The sequence below is a fragment of the Mustela nigripes genome, chromosome 6, assembly GCF_022355385.1.
Source record: "Mustela nigripes isolate SB6536 chromosome 6, MUSNIG.SB6536, whole genome shotgun sequence".
Taxonomy (NCBI): domain Eukaryota; kingdom Metazoa; phylum Chordata; class Mammalia; order Carnivora; family Mustelidae; genus Mustela; species Mustela nigripes.
The window spans coordinates 111491652-111509309 of NC_081562.1; the positions used below are offsets into that span (position 1 = coordinate 111491652).

Consider the following 17658-nt stretch of genomic DNA (forward strand, 5'->3'; position numbering starts at 1 on the left):
GGCCCCGAGTCCCTGTCCCGCCCGTCGGGGCCGCGCCGCTCCCCTCCGGCCTCCGGCGGCCCCTGCCGGCCCTTCCCCGCCTCGGGGCGGCCCCGGCCTGCGCTGTTCGCTCCGGTCGCCCCCGCCTCCGGCCGCGCTGTCCCCGCCGTCCTGCGCCCCAGGCTCTTCTGTCCCCAGCCCGTCGCCCCTCCGGGCCGCATCCTCTGTCCCCGCCGTCCGCTCCCTGCATCCCCCCGCCCTCCCCCTCCGTGCCCCCGTCCCCCCTCGGTCACCCTCCACCCCTCTCCGGTCTCCTCCGTGCCCCGGACCCCCCGACCCCCAGGGCTCAGGCCCGCCTGCTGGTGACCGCTGGACGGGGAGGGGACAGAGCCATGTGTCGCAGGGACCTGCCCCGCTGGAGGGACCCGCGTCTCCCCTTCCCACTCCCCCGTGCGCCTCCCAAACCGCCTCAAGGGCAGAAAAGGGTCCGAAAGGCCTGGACGAGGGATGTTGGATCCCAGGGCTTTTGAGCGAGGTCCTTTAGGGTCAAGTGTAGGTTTTACACTCGGATTCTCGGAGAGAGAATGTCCACCTTTAAACAGACATGCCTGGGGGTCTGGGGGGCTCAGTGGGTGACGGTGACAGGTCGCCTTTGGCTCAGGTCATGATCCAGCGCCCTGGGATGGAGCTCCGCATCGGGGTCCTGGCTTGGTGGGAGCCTGCTTCTCCCTCTCCCACTCCCCCTGCTTGTGCTCGCTCTCTCGCTGTGTCTCTCCCTGTCAGATAAAGACATAAAATCTTTAAAAAGAATAAAAAATCGAAAAGAGATGCCTTATAACTGGTTCTCCGTAGGGTCCCAGGCCTAGCGCCGCTTCCATACCACCTCTGCACTTGTTAAAAACACCATTTTCAGGCTCCAGCCCCCAAACTTACAGAATGCGGAGCTGGGGTGGGACGGGCCGGTCCCAGCCACGGTGTCTGAGCGAGCGCCCTGCCAGGTGAATCTGCTGCCCACCCAAGTTTTGCCAACCAGGGATTGAGAACGTAGAGTGTCCCTTTACTTGTTAGGGACCCGCCAAAGGCCACATCCTGGGAAGATGCAGGCCGACCTCTGACTGGGAGGAGTCTGCTACCGAACCCTCAGCGAGGTTACCAACGAAGCTCTTCCTCTGAATGTGCAAACCACTTAAATTAGGATGGTGCTGACATTCAACGTGTTTTTTCCCCATATGAATTATGTCCTAAAATATACCATAATGTTCATTTTCAAGAAAAATGCCAAGACCACAAAGGATGTGCATTTTAAAATTCAAAATGGAAAACTGAATTATAACTAGTAGTTTCATTTTTATCTCAAGATAGACTTTAATGAATATCCTTTTGAAGTTTTTAAAAATGTGACATGTAAAAGGATTTTGAGGGTTAGATTTTCACACGTTAGAGCCGACTAGAATATACCAGAATTATGACCCAGTAAGATTCTAGGCAGGGAATCTGAAGTTAGAAAAGGTTATTGGCTCATTGGAGCTATCACGTGGTCTGTGAAGATGATCCACAATTTGATTTGTCATAGATGATCACTGGCCTGTGTTCCTGTCATTTTCCCGAGAAACAAAGAGGATGTCTAGCCTTCTGCAGGTGAGACATGTACCTTGGGTCTATTTCCAGCAGCAGAGATGGTGTGACCTTGAACCACCCATTGGCTGAGCCAACCTGGGGACCAGCTCTGGTCATATTTGGAATATGGTTTCAAGAGCGTGGTTTTGTTGGATTTCCTTAGTAATGGGCAGCCATTGCCAAAGGAAGCAATAATCTGGGGAGTATACAAGTGACCAAAAGCTGGCATCCTGGCCTGTGGAGGAAAGTCCGGGGAAGGGTGGGAAGTCCTCCCCAAGTCCAGAGAAGGGAACAATGTATATGGATGTCCTGATTATGGTGCCCCATGTACCTTTGGACCATTAACCATTCATTGTTTTAATAATTTTCCTTATCTGCATGCCTATAGAATGTAGATTTGGACCTCATTTGGACAGATACACTCAAAATGGTGATTTCAAATAAAAACAACAACAACAACAACAAAAAACCCCGTATAAAAACAGGATCTGTAGACTGGTTTTCGAAGAGAAGCAGCGCTGTGACCTCCCACCGCACCCGTGAGCCATCCCGCTTCTGTTGCTCAGCTCACGCCTGTGCCTGGCCAGGTATTTGGGACTCTCCTACGGGTACAAAATCGGCACAGCTCCCTGCCGCGGGGGAGGAGGGAGCTATATAGGAAGGGAGCTGTCTTAAAACAGAGGCAGTTCTGCGCCTGGTAGAAGCAGCTATTTGGTGGGCAAGCAGTGTCAGCCTCCCATGAGAAAAAAGTCTGCTTGCGTGGGATCTGAGTTATACCAGTCACATCTGACTTCTAAAAGGATGAGCACTGAAGGCCAGAGTCACTGGGGCGGGGGCGGGGTGGGGGCGAGTGGGACGTGGGAGTTAGACTCCAGCTATCCTGCTGCATGTGTGGCCTTGGTCGCATGCTTTATGTCCTTTATGTAGGAGACGGAAATGGCTGTTAGAATCCGTTTGGTAGCATTGAAAGATGATGCCTTAAACCCCCTGGTTGATGATAGTCATTTCATCAAATGAAGGCGTGTTTCCGTTATCCAACCCCTATTTGTCTGTCCAGTTTGCTGTTGATACTTGTTTTATAAACCCCCACACCTCTGTTTTTGTTTTTATTTTATTTTATTTATTTTTTGAAGGTTTTATTTCTTTGACAGAGAGAGAAAGAGGGAGAGAGAGAGCGAGCACACAAGCAGGGGGACCAGCAGAGCGAGAGGGGAGAAGCAGCTCTCCGCTGAGTGGGGAGCCTGACGTGGGGCTCGATCCCGGAACCCTGGATCATGAGCTGAGCAGAAGGCAGAGTCTTCACCGACTGAGCCTCTCAGGCGCCAACACTTTTTAAAAGACAGATGAGTGAGCGTAGACAGCAGGATGAAATCACCTATGCAGAGCCCATAGTCAATCAGAGGCAAAGCTGGGCCCACAGTGAGGTCCAGTAACTGCAAAAGAGCTTCTTTGGGGGCACCGGCATGGCTCAGCGGGTGAAGCGCCGGACTCTTGGTTTCAGCTTGGGTGTGCTCTCAGCGTTGTGGGACTGGGCCCCACACAGGGCTCCATGCTCCCAGGGAAATCTGCTGGAGATTTTTTGTCCCTCTCCTTCTGTCCCTCTCCCCATCTCTCTAAAAAAAAAAAATAAATAAATAAAATCTTTTAAAAAAAGAGCGTCTCTGTCTCACCCACCCCACACTGCAGATTCCCCCTCCCTCCCACCGCTTCTCGCTCTCCAAGCTGTGGAGAGAAAGTCCTCAACTCCAGCTGGTGAGCGTGGCCCTTGGTCTTCTCCGTTACCTTCTGCTCATCTGTTCTTTCAGCGGTCACACGGCCCACCGCCTGCAGAGGCTCTGGACCCTTCCCTGGGGCCGCCCCAGGCTCTCCGCACTCTGGGAGGAGAGAGGAGTCTGACCCCGTAGCAACCCGGTGCCAATTCCTCATTCTCCCCCCCCCCCCCCCGCGCACACCCTCCTCCACTTCCCTCTCTGGTCACACTCGGGTCGCACTCAGACATTTCATGCCGCTAAGTTCTCTCTGCCACATTTAGAAAAAACATGGTTTAAAATCAAGTTTGTGTTTTAAACCTAACTTTCAGCGTAAAGGTGTATGGGATGAGAAATAAGCTTTTGGTCATTTTGATCCTTCCTCTTCTCGATCATTCAGGTAGGGCTCTTCAGAGGAGTCTTACGAAGGCTGATTCAAGGGTCATGGCGACAATGGCCCCCAATGATACTGGCGGATGCTCTGTTGGACAAGAAGCTGCTTTTGTTTCATTTTGGTTTTGGTGTTATTACCAAAACATCAATTGCAGTCTGACATTAAGGTAAAGATTGGCTCCTTAAAGAACTATCAGTGCTGAAAATAGGTAATAAGGAAAGTTCTCTATTGATAGTTTTTAATAGATGTTCAACTTACGTTATGAGCATAGGGAAGGTGCTCCGTGCTCTGGCCTTGGTGGCATCAAAGGGGGAGAATTTATACACATCTGAGGCCTCTCTTTTACAGTGGCCCTCTTCTTAAAATATCTCAATGAGCTCTGGGATATTTGATAACAGTGGGAAAATATGTTGTTATCTATCAAAGTTTTATAGAAGAAATGAAAAAAGAAGAGAATCCACACTCGGTAAACACGTTCCCTACGTCAGGTGCTGCACTGAGCCCTGTCCACGTGGTGCCCACGGGACCCCGGGAAGTAGGTGTTAGAATCGACAGTGGAAAAAACAAATTTGAAGCTCAGAAAAAAAAACACACAATTTGCTAAAGTGTCAGGGTAAGTGTTTTAACCCTGGTCTCGCTGGTTTCTGCAGACGGCCTACCGTCCGCTGCGCGCTCCTGCTCGCGCCGCCGGATTCTCACGCTGAACTGGGCAGGGAGAGCCTGAGGCAGGCAGAGCTCTAATGCAGCTGAGGGACCCCTGACCTGCACCAGCCCCTCCTCCTGAGCCCGGCTGCACGCCCTTGCTGTCACCTGACTCGAAGTTAATCAAAAGGGAGATTATCTTAGGTGGACCTGACCTCAAGGAATGGCCTTTAAAAGGAGGTGAAGCTCAAAGAGACCATTCACAGATAGAAACGCTCAGAAATTCGAAATGGAAGGGAACATCCTTGGTCTGACATCCTGGGGACGCCTATCCTGCTGCTTTTTCCGCGAGCTGGGGGCTGGTGGTGAGAGCGGGCCGTGTTTTCTGTTCTCATCTAACTGCCCTCTCAAGCGGGCCTATGCATTTGTGCTCCGGGGCCTGGGTTTCTCAGTGTGCCTGCTGCTTCCCCTGGGCAGCCAGACTTTCTTGCACCTGCTGGAGGAGGGTCGGTAGGTGGGAGAGTCCTGCCCTTCTCCCGGCAAGAGAATTTGACTTCCGGGCTCTGCCTCAGCTCTGAAAGGTTCTCTGCTTCCTTTGAGACAAGGGTCTGGGAGTGTGGGTGGGGTTTCAAGCTTCCTTCCCGCTTGAGAGTGCGGGGCTGGGTGGTGGGGAGAGCGTAGGGCTGCCTCTGCTCTCTTACCCTGCCCACCCGTCTCCCTTGGGAGCACCTGCTGGGGGCCTGTGCAAAGAGCTTCCACCTCAGCTTGTGTCTCAGGCGCCCATTTATTCCAGACTGTCTGTCTGTCCTGCCAGCTACACTCAGGCATTAACAAACCATTAGCCATCACTCTTTTCCCTCATGGGGGAAAGGGGGGGCCGGTGTGGGGTGTGACTTCTCTTCTGTGAGTCTTCACACCTTTGAGACTTTGTTCCCATTGGGGCTGGCCACTTTCTGCTCTTAAATAGGCTAAAGGAGATGAGGATTTTGTAGATTATCTGACTTCTTCTTGTTATTAGGGTGTAAGGAAGCGACGTTCTCCTATGACTTTCTTCATGTTAGTCAGAACTGAGCACCAGAGGAACCCAAGAGGGCACAGAAAGTCTCAGCAAATGCAAGGACACCTGAGCGCACATACGGTGGGCCAGACCTCGGCTCACTCTCACCTCCTATACAAAATCAGTAGAGGCAGATTGTAGAGTAAATGAAAGACCAACCTACAAAGCTTCCCGAAGAAAGCACAGAAGAAAATCATCATGACATAAGGGTTGGCAAAGTCTTCTTGGACAGAATATAGAAAGCCATACCATAAGGAAAAAAAATATTTTTTTCTGATTGACAAATTTGTGATGGTGATGATGATGGTGGTGGTAATGGTGATAGTGGTGATGGTGCTGATAGCAATGGCGGTGAGGGTGATGATGATGTTGACAGTGAGGGTGGTGGTGGTGATTACCAAATTTAAAACTTCATCAAAAGACACCACTTAGGAAATTAATAGACAAGTCAAAGACTGAGAAAAAATATTCTCAAAAACATATATGGAGTGTTGAACAGGTATCAAGGGTATATATAAGCCAATAATAAAATTTGTTTGAAAATATAAAAACAGAAATGAACAGATACATATAGCTAATAAGCACATTAAAAACATGTTCAACATTATTTGTCATCAGGGAAATGTAAAATAAAACCCACTAGAATAGCTAAAGTTAAGAAGACCCAGGACACTAAGAGTTGGGAAAGATGTGTGGGGGGTGACCAGAACTTTCCTACACTATTGGTGGAGGTGTGAAATGCTGGCCATTTTTAATAAAGCCGAACATATGCCTACTCTATGACTCAGCTCCTACATCTTCTAGGCATTTCATTAAAAGCACTGAAAGAACATGCTCACAAATTTGTGCAAGATCATTCATGGCAGCTTGGCCATAGTGGTCAAAAACTGGAAACTCTCCAGGTGTCCTTAACCAGGAAAGGTGGATTTCCTTATGATTCGTACTGTTCGTCACACATGCAGCAACATGAATGTATCTCAGAAACAGTAGGCTGAGTGAACGAAGCCCTGCACACAGAAGTATCTAGCGAGAAATTCAGACTACATTAATTTCTAGATAAGGTAAAACTGATGTTGGTTGACTTTGGTAGTCAGGGGTGGAGACTGACTGAGAAAGGACATGATGGAGTTCTCTTGGTGATGATGACAGTGATTTTGGTGATGATGATGGTAAAGGGTGTTGGTGATGGTGATGATGATGGTGGTGGTAATGGTGATAGTGGTGATGGTGCTGATAGCAATGGCGGTGAGGGTGATGATGATGTTGACAGTGATGGTGGTGGTGGTGATTATGGTGATGATGGTGATGGTGATGTTGGCGATGATAGTGTGGTGGTGTTGGTGATGATGGTGAAGGTGATGATGGTGAAGGTGATGATGGTGTTGGTGGTGTTGACAGTGATGGTGATGGTGTTGATGGTAATGATGATGGTGGTGATGGTGATGGTGATGATGGTGTTGGTGGTGTTGACAGTGATGGTGGTGGTGGAGACGGTGGTGGTAGTGATGGTGATGGTGGTGATGATGGTATTAATGGTGCTGGTGGCAGTAATGATGATGATGGTGAGGATGGTGGTGATGGTGATGATGGTGGTGATCATGGACCTGTTCTATATCTGGATATAGGTGTGTGGTTGCACAGGTGATTGCATTTGTCTGAATGGATCCGATGGTACATTTAAGATTTGTGCATTGAACTTTCTGTAAGTTCTTCCTCCCCCCACCTAAATAAAGAACTGTACACAAACGCTGAAGTCTGGATAACTATGGTGTGCAAGTTGCAGAGGGGAAGTATACTAGGGTGTGCAGTGTGCTTTGAAACAGAGAAAGCATGAGAGACATGAGAGAGACAGAAAGGAGGAATGTGCTATATTGATTTAAAGCATGTGATGAGTCATAATTTGAAATTAATGTTTGTTTATTCTGTGTTAGTTTCCTTAAGGTGCTGCCACGGATCACCACAGGCACAACTGAAGTTTATTCTCTCACAGTGCTGGAGGCCATGAGTCTGAACCAAGGTGTTGCAGGGCCATGGTACATTTGGAGGCTCTGGGGGAGGGCAGTTCCTGTCCCTCTGTCATCTAGTGGCCTCTGGCTTCCTTGGCTTGTGGCCACATCACTGCTCTTTCTTCTTCCTTTTCACACAGGACAGCTGTCTCCTCTCCTGTCTCAACTCTTCCTCCCCGTTCCCTTATAAGAACACATGTCATTTCCTTTAGGGCTGAGTCACATAATCCAGGATGAGTTCATCTCAAGGCCCTTAATTTACTTACATCTACAAAGACCTATTTTCCAAATAAGATCGCATGCCTAGATTCCAGGGACTTGATGTGGACATCTTTCAGGAGGTCATTGTTTTGCACTCTGTGAAAAGAATATAACTTCACTTGCATTACATAATACTTAACAGTCATAGAATAATGGGATAAGACAAGCTCCACCTAGTTGCCTACATGACCAACAGTAAACATTTTCATATAGTAGAACACATGTTACTTCACATTTCAAAAATTTTCTTAGATAATATGACTTTAAGGGCTTGCTTATTTTGTTCCTGTCCTAAACTAGTGACCACCAGCTGTTAGGGGCCAAGTCTTAACGTCTCTGTTAAAAACTTGATTGAGTGTTGACACAAACCAACAAGGGAAAGAAACTCATGTTGCTTTTTCTTCAAGAACTGAATCACTTCAAGCTGAGCGCTGTAGGTCCAGGGTCCAGAGGGGAACAGATTTTCTGGCCTGCTTCAGAGATGCACAAAGAATTACCTGGACCTGTGAAAATGTCAGGGCTGCTCGGTCCTGGTTCCTTCATCGGACGGGTGAGAGATTGGGGAGAAGGCTCTTTTCCTCCCACATTCCAGGATGGAGTCAGCAGCCCCGAGGAGGGGGCAGGAGGCACGGCGTGTGAAACCCAGAGGAGATAATGATTTTGGCAGCTTCCCGGGGGTGGTCTTGAAGGCCGGTGACAGAGAGTGCCGGGAGAGAGGGCCTGATGAGCAGATGAGGGACCCCGGGTAATGCCACCTGGAGCTGGGTTGGCGCGCGGCCTTGTGAGGAGAAGCTGCGCCCGTGATGCTGGAGGACACGAGCGGAATGTCTCCTGCAAAGGAAGTCGTGGCAGGAGTGCGGACGTTGATGTGGAAGCTGATGGCAGGCAAGAGGTGAGAAGGGTCTCGGCGGGGACTCTAAGCACTAAGCCGCTCTCCTCGGAGGCTGAATAACACAGCTGGACCCCGGAGCACTGCCCGGTTCCTCTGCTAAGGGCTCTGCATGGATTATCTGCTGCATTGTTCACAACCACCCCACCACGGCCACAGTAAATCGAAAGGAAGTGGAGACACAAGATTTTCTACAACTTGTTTGAAATCATCCAGCCGGGAGCAAGGAAATGGGATCGTTCACATGCGCTGGGCACTGCGGCCCTCTGAGGTCCATGTTCTTGTTATGTCATGGCAGAGATCTGGAAGCCACCGTGAGGAGAGGCAGGTCACTTGCCTGAGGTCACTGGCTGAGAGCAGCAGGTCCAGGTGGAAACAGTGAGTCGAGTGCAGGAATGCCCCTGAGCTGACAGCTCGAGCTCTGCAGCCTCGAGACAGGGGAATCCGGCTGGGATTGGAGCAGGGCCACCTGAGCAGGGCCACCTGAGCCGGGCCCCAAGATGTGACTACCACCCTGTGCCTGTAACTGGGCAACCCAGAGAAAAGACCATGGGTTTGCTTCTGAGGAACATCACCAGATTCCGGTAGCAGGGAGGTGAGGTTCGGGGCGGTGATCTACGGGGCCTACACATCAGCCTTCAGGGCTTCGTTGCTCCCTTGGACCTCGCTGCCCCAGGGCTGGGCCGTCCAGTCCTGTGTCACTGTCTCCTCCAAATTCCTCCTCCTGATTTGGTCAGCCAGGTGTGTCCTACCTCTCAATACCCAAGAGCCCTCTGTAACACCCCCTTTCACAGCCTTGGAGACTCTGCCCAAAGGACCCCCACCCCAAAGCCCTCCCCGGCAGCCCATCATGCCCAGCACCTTGTCATGCCCTCTGTTGCCTCTGCAGTAACGGCCTCAGCTTGTGACTGCGGCTCTGTCTTTCGTCCTCCTCAAGGTCTGCGAGCTCCCCACGAGGGGCGCTGACTGCCCCGTCCACCTCACGGCCACGGCAGACAGGCTCAGAAATGCAACTTAGCCCGCTCGCGACGAGATGGTGCTCGAAGAGAAGGCAAGTTTCCCGAGTTTACCTGTTGAGAGGTGAGCTGCTGTCTCACATGCTTCGGGATGCTTCTCCCCAGGAGACTCCCAGCTTCCCAGAAGTGATGCCGAGTACTGCCGTCCTGCTTCCCTCTGCAGATGTCGGCAGGCACTCATCCTAAGAGAATTTTCTAGAGGCAACAATGTTGTCTCCTCACCCTATGAAGCATCCTCTAAAAATTGAGATGCAGAGCTGGAGTTTATAAGAGGACACAAAGAAAGGGGAAGGTTGCCAGAAATTAATGATTGATGCATTTGGTCTAAATCCAAAGTCTGTCATTTAGCCTTAAATTGTTAAAGAAAAAAGAGAGAGAGAGGACATTAAAAAAACTCGGAGTTGAGTAAAAGAATTGCAGACTGGCGACTACAAGTAAGATTAAAGTTTGCTGTTGTAAATTAAATAAGGTAGGGTGATGTTTGCGGGCGAACACCTTTCATCTTATTTTCACCTACTACGTTCTAAATAAAAAGGAACTGCCTGGAGTGCCGGCTAAAAACTGAGCAATGACTGAAAATTTCCCCAGGAAATTAAATTTCATAAGCAGGTAATAATGTAGATGGTCTTCGGGTATCGTGCCGCTGCAAGTACAGAGCACACGAATAAGCAGATAACCTGCGCATACTTGCGGGACGTCTACACTGTCTTTTAGGGCCACTCAGGGTTTCAGCTGCTGGCGTGTGCCTTTGTCTCCTCTAACAGGCTGAACAAAGAGGGCCCTCATTGTTTTTTGATAAACAGCTCTTAGCATAATGCTTGATCTAGCGGCCATTCAGTAAACACTCTCTGGGTGGCTGCATATGTCTGTCGGGACGAGGGTCTACGTACAGGCTAATGATGTCACTTCAGGGTATTTTCCTTTTTTTTTAAAGATTTTTTTTTTTTTTTTTTTTTGTCAGAGAGAGAGCACAAGCAGGCAGAGTCGCAGACAGAGGCAGAGAAAGAAAGCAGGCTCCCGGCTGGACAAGGAGCCTGATGCGGGTCTCGATCCCAGGACCCTGGGATCATGACCTGAGCCGAAGGCAGGAGCTAATTTTAGTAAATGAAGATGAAATTGGTTCTCTAATTTTTCTTCACTTTTCTCCCCTCTTTTTGCCCATCTAGAAATTAAAACAAAAGATGACTTTTTTTATCCTAAAGAAGGCATAGTTGATTTTATGTCCTGAATTGGTTTGCACTTAGGGACTAACTCTACGAGTTGCAGTCCTGAGTAAATGCCATCCATGGGGTAAATTGCAGGCTGGCTCAGGAACATTTTTTTTTAAAATGATATTTTATTGTTTTCCCGGAGAAATTGAAGGAAAAAAAATAAAACGAAGTGTTGGGCAGGGTGACCCTCTAGGTGACAAACAGCCAGTCTTGATGCTCCTGGCTGTTCCTGGAATGTGTTGCTCTTGGTAGATTTCCTTTTCTCTTGTTTTCTATGTGTATTCCTTCGTTTTTCTGGAATACCTCCTCCAGTAACTTCTTGGTTCTTCTCACATGGCTGGGGATACCTGGGTGGACCAGTAATCTCCCAGCATTTTCCATCCCTAGAGATGGTTCCAGAGACATCTCCTCTGGTAGCAGTTCTTTCCGGAGCTCTAAGGGACGAATCGTTTAGGATACGTGGGCAGGGAGCTAGTGGGCAGGGAGCTCCCACTGGCTGTGTGTAAAGTTTACTCGTAGCCAGATATTGTCTGAAACATTTGCTCTCGTGTCTTTGGGAAGGGGGGGGTCTGATGTCTTGCTGGATTGTAAGTGCTGGCGCTCTAAGGGTTGGGTGGTAGCGGGGCATGGAGACTGAGGTTTGGGCTGGCGCGCTCTCCCATAGCTGGGACTTCCGTTGTTCCTCCTGTGCTCCGCCCACCTCTCACCCCACGCCCATCTGCGTGTCGCGCTGGTTCAGGCGTCTCTGCGGCTCAGCTGGGTGTGCTGACACTCGCCTCGTCTGAAACCCACTTCCAGCACATCCCAGGGTGTAGACGTCTACCCGATACCTCGCTCCCCGCACTGTTCCCAAATGGTTCCCTAGACCTGTATTGAGATGGGTCTAAGTCCTGTTACCTGCTTGTTGTTGTAATGGTGCATTTTTATTTCCGTGGTATCTAGAGAGAGAATGGGGGCAGAATTATGGGCCTGGACGGCTAGCTTCAGCCAGAGGGAGTGAATTTCATAAAATTAAAAAAAAAATAAGTTTAACAACTCATAATAATGATCACGGTTATGTTTTTTCTTACTCTGCCAATGGTGGACATCTGTTTTCTTTCCGTTTTCATGTACTGAGTTTTATAAAACTGGATAAGTCCAAGATGTAAAAGAGAGAGAGAGAGAGAGAGAGGGACAGAAAGCGAGCACATGAGCAGGGGGGCGGGGAGAGACAGCACACGAAGAAAGGATGAAGAAACATGGCACCTTTAACCACGCTTGCTTGGTATCTCAGAAAGAACCCAAACGAACTTCCCATAACCAAAGTAACCGCACTCAGAACTTGGCAAATCTGTATGTGGGTCAGATTTTTGTGACACTTGTCTCTGAAAAGAGAAGTGCCTGTAACAAAGGTGATCTCCAGCTGAGCTCAGTGCAGGAATGTGTCTGTCCTCCGACGCCAGTTTCTCATTCCCGTGAAATGTTCACATTTTCAGATGAGTCACAAATCTTTATTATCTATGGTAACATCTTTCCATTGCATGTATGCAGAAACATCCTAAGCGCTCAGAGAAAATCCTATTTTGTTTCTGAGTGTTTGCTCATTTTTGGGCATCATTCTATGCCTTCAGGACATAACAGTGTCCAAAACTACCTCCTCACCCAGCTCATGTGCTGTTGGAGGGACAGCAGGTAAACAGTAATGACTCAGGTGATGACAGACTCCACGAAGGGGAGATGGGAAGCGATGCGTGGGGAGTTCGTGAATGCCGTCTTAGGATGCTTCTTGGATGAGGGGCCTTTGTGCTGATGGGGGTAAGGTCGGGGGACGAAAGGAAGGCTAGTGGTGTCTGGGAGGACGTGGGTGCAGAAGGAATAATCAAGTGACAATCGGTCCTCTTCCGCCACGATTTAAAAAAGATATTTAAGGATTTCCTATTGCTTTGCGTACTTCTTTACATATTAATTGACTTTTTTTCTTTTTTAAGACAACATTTGTTCTCAGGCAATCTCAGATACAAACTTCTAGAGGTCATGACAACCTACAAGAAAAATTTTGGAGGAAATCAGTGCTTAAAACTATGTGCATGATGGGACGCCTGGGTGGCTCAGTTGGTTGGACAACAGCCTTCGGCTCAGGTCATGATCCCAGAGTCCCGGGATCGAGTCCCGCATCAGGCTCCCAGCTCCATGGGGAGTCGGCTTCTCCCTCTGACCTTCTCCTCGCTCATGCTCTCTCTCACTGTCTCTCTCTCAAATAAATAAATAAAATCTTAAAAAAAAACAAAACAAACAAACAAAAAACCTATGTGCATGGCAAGTCTTCTGTTTGAATATGCTGCGAGACTATTTGAATCTGATGTAGGAAACCAAGTCGACCACTGCCCAGGGAAGATGAGACCATTTCAAAAGTCCCTCAGCTCTCCAGCCAGTATGAATCTCTGTTTTATGGTTTTGTTGATCTTATCAAGAGCCTAGAACACTTGTGGTGTGGATGGAGTAGGGGGGTGGGGTTCTGCTAGAGGAACCAGAGTCCTGAGCACTCAAGCCGCCTTCCTGGAATGTTCTGCAAGGTTTATTTCATGTGATGCCGGACTGCCAAGAGTGGGACAAACATGAGCTGCCTTCTGAGTAAAAGTGTTTGCTTGGGCCATATGCACAACTGGGCCATTTTCACCCCTAGGCTTTTTGCACGGCTGTGTAGCTGGAGGTGCTTCTTCCCTGTTTAGTAAGCGAGCCTTTGCATGCTCTTAGTCAGTGGACACATACTAGGAAAACTGCATCTCACGCACACCCTGGTGGACCACACCACCTTTCCCAAATCCAGAAGTGACATTGGGTTGCATGCATTAGCCTGGTACCGAGGCCCCTCCCACACTGCTCCTCCTGGAGTCCTCGACACCTGTGAAGGGCTCTGCCGAGCGTTGCCTGAGATGAGAGATTTCAATGTCAGTCCCCAGAGATGGGAATGGAAGAGCAGGGGCTTAGTGATTTCCTGCTCCCTGTTTGTTACTGAAGAATTTGGAAGCCAGCCTGGGTGGCCTGGGATCCACAACCTCTAATAACATATCCTTTGTCTGTGGAGTTTAAACACACAATGTTGATTTTATTTCATTTGACCTCCTTCAGGGTCAGGGCTGGGGGTCTGCTCTTAGAGACAGCCCTGAGTTCCTACCTAATCTCTAATGTCTCCTGGTGGCTTGACTCAGCTCTTCTGCATGGCAGTGACAAACGTGTTTCCTTTCCACGACTGGCTGGGGACTCCATGAGATAATGTGTGCTCAGCCCACAGTTCTAGACGCAACTCTGTCTAAAGTCTGGTGACAAATCCAGCCTGACTCCCAGGCAGACTGCACAGATATTAAACACGGGGTAACATTTACCAGCAGACTGCCGAGGATTGTTTTCCCTGTTTTGGGACTCAGGGGCTGTCATAATGGTGGGCACGGATGGCAGGTGAATTCTTGGAGGAGGAATGCTGGTATCATTGGCTTTTCTTCTGCCTATTTCCATCTCCTGTCGGTTCTATAGACATCTGACACATACTGGCTGTAAGTGGCCTCAGACGATAGGGAAGTCCCCATGTCCCCACTTTTATGGTGGCTTCTTGGGCCTTGCTGGCTAGCATGTAGGAAGGCCTGGTGTCATGTCCATGCAGTCATCCATGTGACCATGGTGCAAATGCACACTGTCTTCCTTGATTTCTTTGATTGCTTGTTATTTTTTTTTAAGATTTTTATTTATTTATTTGAGAGAAAGAGAAAAAGACAGAGATTGGGGGAGGGGCGGAGGGAGAGAGAAAGAGAAAATCTCAAGCAGACCCCCACTGAGTGTGGGGCTTGATCATGACCCTGAGATCATGACCTGAGCCAAAACCAATCGGGTGCTCAACCGACTGAGCCACTCGGGCACCCCAATAGCTTGGTTCTTATTTCTCCTAGAAATAGCCTTGGTTGGGACTGGGCACACAGACAGACACACATGGACACACACACTCACACACACTCACACACAGACACATACAGAGACACACCACTCATACAAGGACGTACAGACACACACAGACAACTCAGAGGTCCACACATTCACAGACACATACACACACACACACACACACACACACACACACACACACAGGAGGGAGGGATCGTGGCTATATTACAGCCAATTAATTCCCCGGCTGTCAAGAGTTTGTAGCTGACCTAAGGCAAAGCACAGCCTGAATGAACGCCTTTAGAGCTACTTTAGAATAAAATATAGTATTGTTGTGATGAACAGATTCATCAAAAACATGCCAGATTTCAAGAGCATTTGAATGACTAATTTGAGGGGCTGCGTAGGTAGCAAATATTTGGCTAGAATTACCCATCCTCCGTGAAGTGGGAAGAAAAGCCTCTGAATGACGAGCTATTTATAACACTATTTTAAAAGGTTACCTTGTTGAAATCCAACATCTCATTAGGAGTTAAATCCTGGAACTGGCTGGGAAAAAAGTGGTACTTGAAAATAACATGTTGTCAGGGGAGCGAGGCAACGCTGCCGTGTGACTGTCTCTCTGTGAAGGGAGCACACGGCCACAAGCACTGGATCTTCTGTGGTGAGAAATCCTGTCCCTCCCCTGAGCCCAGAAGCCCTCACAGATGGCAGAGCAGAGAGATGTTTTCTTAATGCTTCAAGGTAAAATATTACATGACAGAGCACAAGAAAACATGTTCCTCTAAAAAGCAAATTGATGGAATCTGTCATTTCAGAAAGCTCAAATTATCAAGGACTCCTCGTGGCTTGAGGACAATAATGGAGAGGAAATGCCAGGCGCTGTGGTTCTCCTCAATAGGCTTTAGCTCATCTACACCAGAAGTCAGTTTTTAGGAAAGTCAATTTTTCACACATTTACAGAAATAATTCGCTTCAGATCTGTAATGAAGGCTTGAAACCACATGCGTTTTTGAAACTGCCAATCCAGGATACTGTCTGGGGTATCTTTTTTTTTTAAATACCTAAATTAGATCTATGCAGAATGTGGAAGTAGCAGATAACAGTCAGTGCGGAGCTAATAAAGACAAAAACGTGAAAGGCACTTTTTCTGAGCCCATCCTTCCCTCTAGACACAGTGAAGGGACTGTGCGGGAGGGCCATCCCCAAGGTCACGGGCAGCCAACGTGTGAATCCTTGCAGAGACAACGTTAGGTGTCTTGGTTCACTATTTAAAGATATAAAGCCAGTAATTACAGATAGAGACTATTCATTCTGAGAGTGAAGGCAGGGGGAAAGCAGAACAAAACTGAAAAAAAGCCCATGTCCTCGACCGTCCACTGGAGCCCAGAGCAAGGAGCGGAGCCAGGAGTCGGGACCTGGCTCATGGTGGGAGGCACAGGGGCCACGCCGTGGTTCCAGCTCCGGCATCTGTGCCCAAAGAGGCCGGCCTGGAACCTTCCCAGGGTCCTCCTTCCAGGGTCTGTCTGCTGCATCCCACCGTGGGAGACATTCCTTAGAAGTACGTGGTGTGTCGGGCGGAGATTTTTCTGGAGAGCCAGCCCTTGACAAGAATGCCACACATCTGACTCCGTAGCCAGAGAAGACTTTCTATTTGAATCATCGAAAGGCTGGGTGGGGGAATTTGCAAACACTAATAATAGAATTTTTAAAATCCTTTTTTATTTATTTTAAGCACATTTTAGTAGTAGAGGCATTGTTCTTGAATAGCCCGTGCACTGTAAACGTATTCTCAGTATTCAGTAGGCAAAGAGCTTTAGTTGTATTTATGGGAATGTATTGAAGCGTTTTCGGCATTTGTCCCGAAATACATTTCTCTGTGTTGCCAATTTATACTGCATAGATGCAAAGATTTAATGAAGAAGGACAGCCTTTATCCTGGCCCTGCTTAGAGTTAATGAATAAAAATTCTGAAATTAGTAATATCTAAACACTCAGTCCCTTTGAATGCCTTAAAAAGTTCCCCTGAATGAGTGTAAGCTTCTGGTTAATAGCAGTCATACCCCTACTCAAGGTTTTACGAAGAATACCAAATAGTAGAATCTATGCCCCTGAAAGTATTAAACTTGGTTTCCCTTTTGTTAAAAAAATACTTGTTTGATTCTGTTAGAATATCCGTGAAAACCATTTTGCAAAATTTTAACGATGAGATCTTGATTGAGGAAGTCTCTCCTAATTTCCTAGAAACCATTAATTAAAATTTCAAAGTATCAACCTCTGTGTTACGTGTTCATCCAAAAAAAATGTATTATTTAGACAACAAACGCTGTTGCCTTGAGATAGGTTTTTTTTCTTTTTCTCAAGTGAGCCAACACAACGGAATAAAATATATGATTTCTCGTGGCTGACTCACTTCCTGTTTCAGTAACAAGAATGTCATCCGCGAAATGCTAAGCAGCACACTTTGTTACTGTGTGTGTGGCTTTATGTGGACACGTTGCCAGAAAGTTCTTAGGGAAAATACACTCATCATTCTAATACCAAAAAAAGAAACTTTTGGTGAGCAGTTTTGGCTGCAGCCGTTGCCCTATTTATTATTTATGCTATAACCAAAGCGTCTCTAATGGGAGTGAGAATGCTTGCAAGGTGGCGTGAAATGCTACTGTAATTTTGCCCATCGAAGTGGCCATTTAGTCTTGTCCTCAAAGTCCTAACCCCAGTGAGCAGCGGTTCCCCCAAGGTTGACAGGTGTGCTCCAGCTGGTTCCCTGACCTTGGACCTCCATTTCCACATTTGTGAAATGACGGTGTCAAATAGCATCATCTCCCTCGGCTTCTTGCGGTGACAGACTCTGGGGCTCTTTGCCCGGAATCATGAAAAATCGCCTTGGCATCCTTCTGTGCTATCCGTGCCCACTGCCTCCTGA

General features: G+C 48.2%; 1 long non-coding RNA gene across 2 annotated transcripts; it reads left to right on the plus strand.

Moving 5' to 3' along the window:
* The first annotated feature begins 307 nt into the window (after positions 1 to 307).
* LOC132020852 (uncharacterized) lies at positions 308 to 2825 on the plus strand. Of its 2 annotated transcripts, none has more exons than XR_009405113.1 (4): positions 308 to 977; positions 1553 to 1617; positions 1985 to 2183; positions 2748 to 2825. It is a non-coding gene; the product is annotated as an uncharacterized LOC132020852 (long non-coding RNA). The 2 variants fall into 2 exon arrangements; XR_009405114.1 differs by having other exon boundaries at positions 2730 to 2795.
* The last annotated feature ends 14833 nt before the right edge of the window (positions 2826 to 17658 follow it).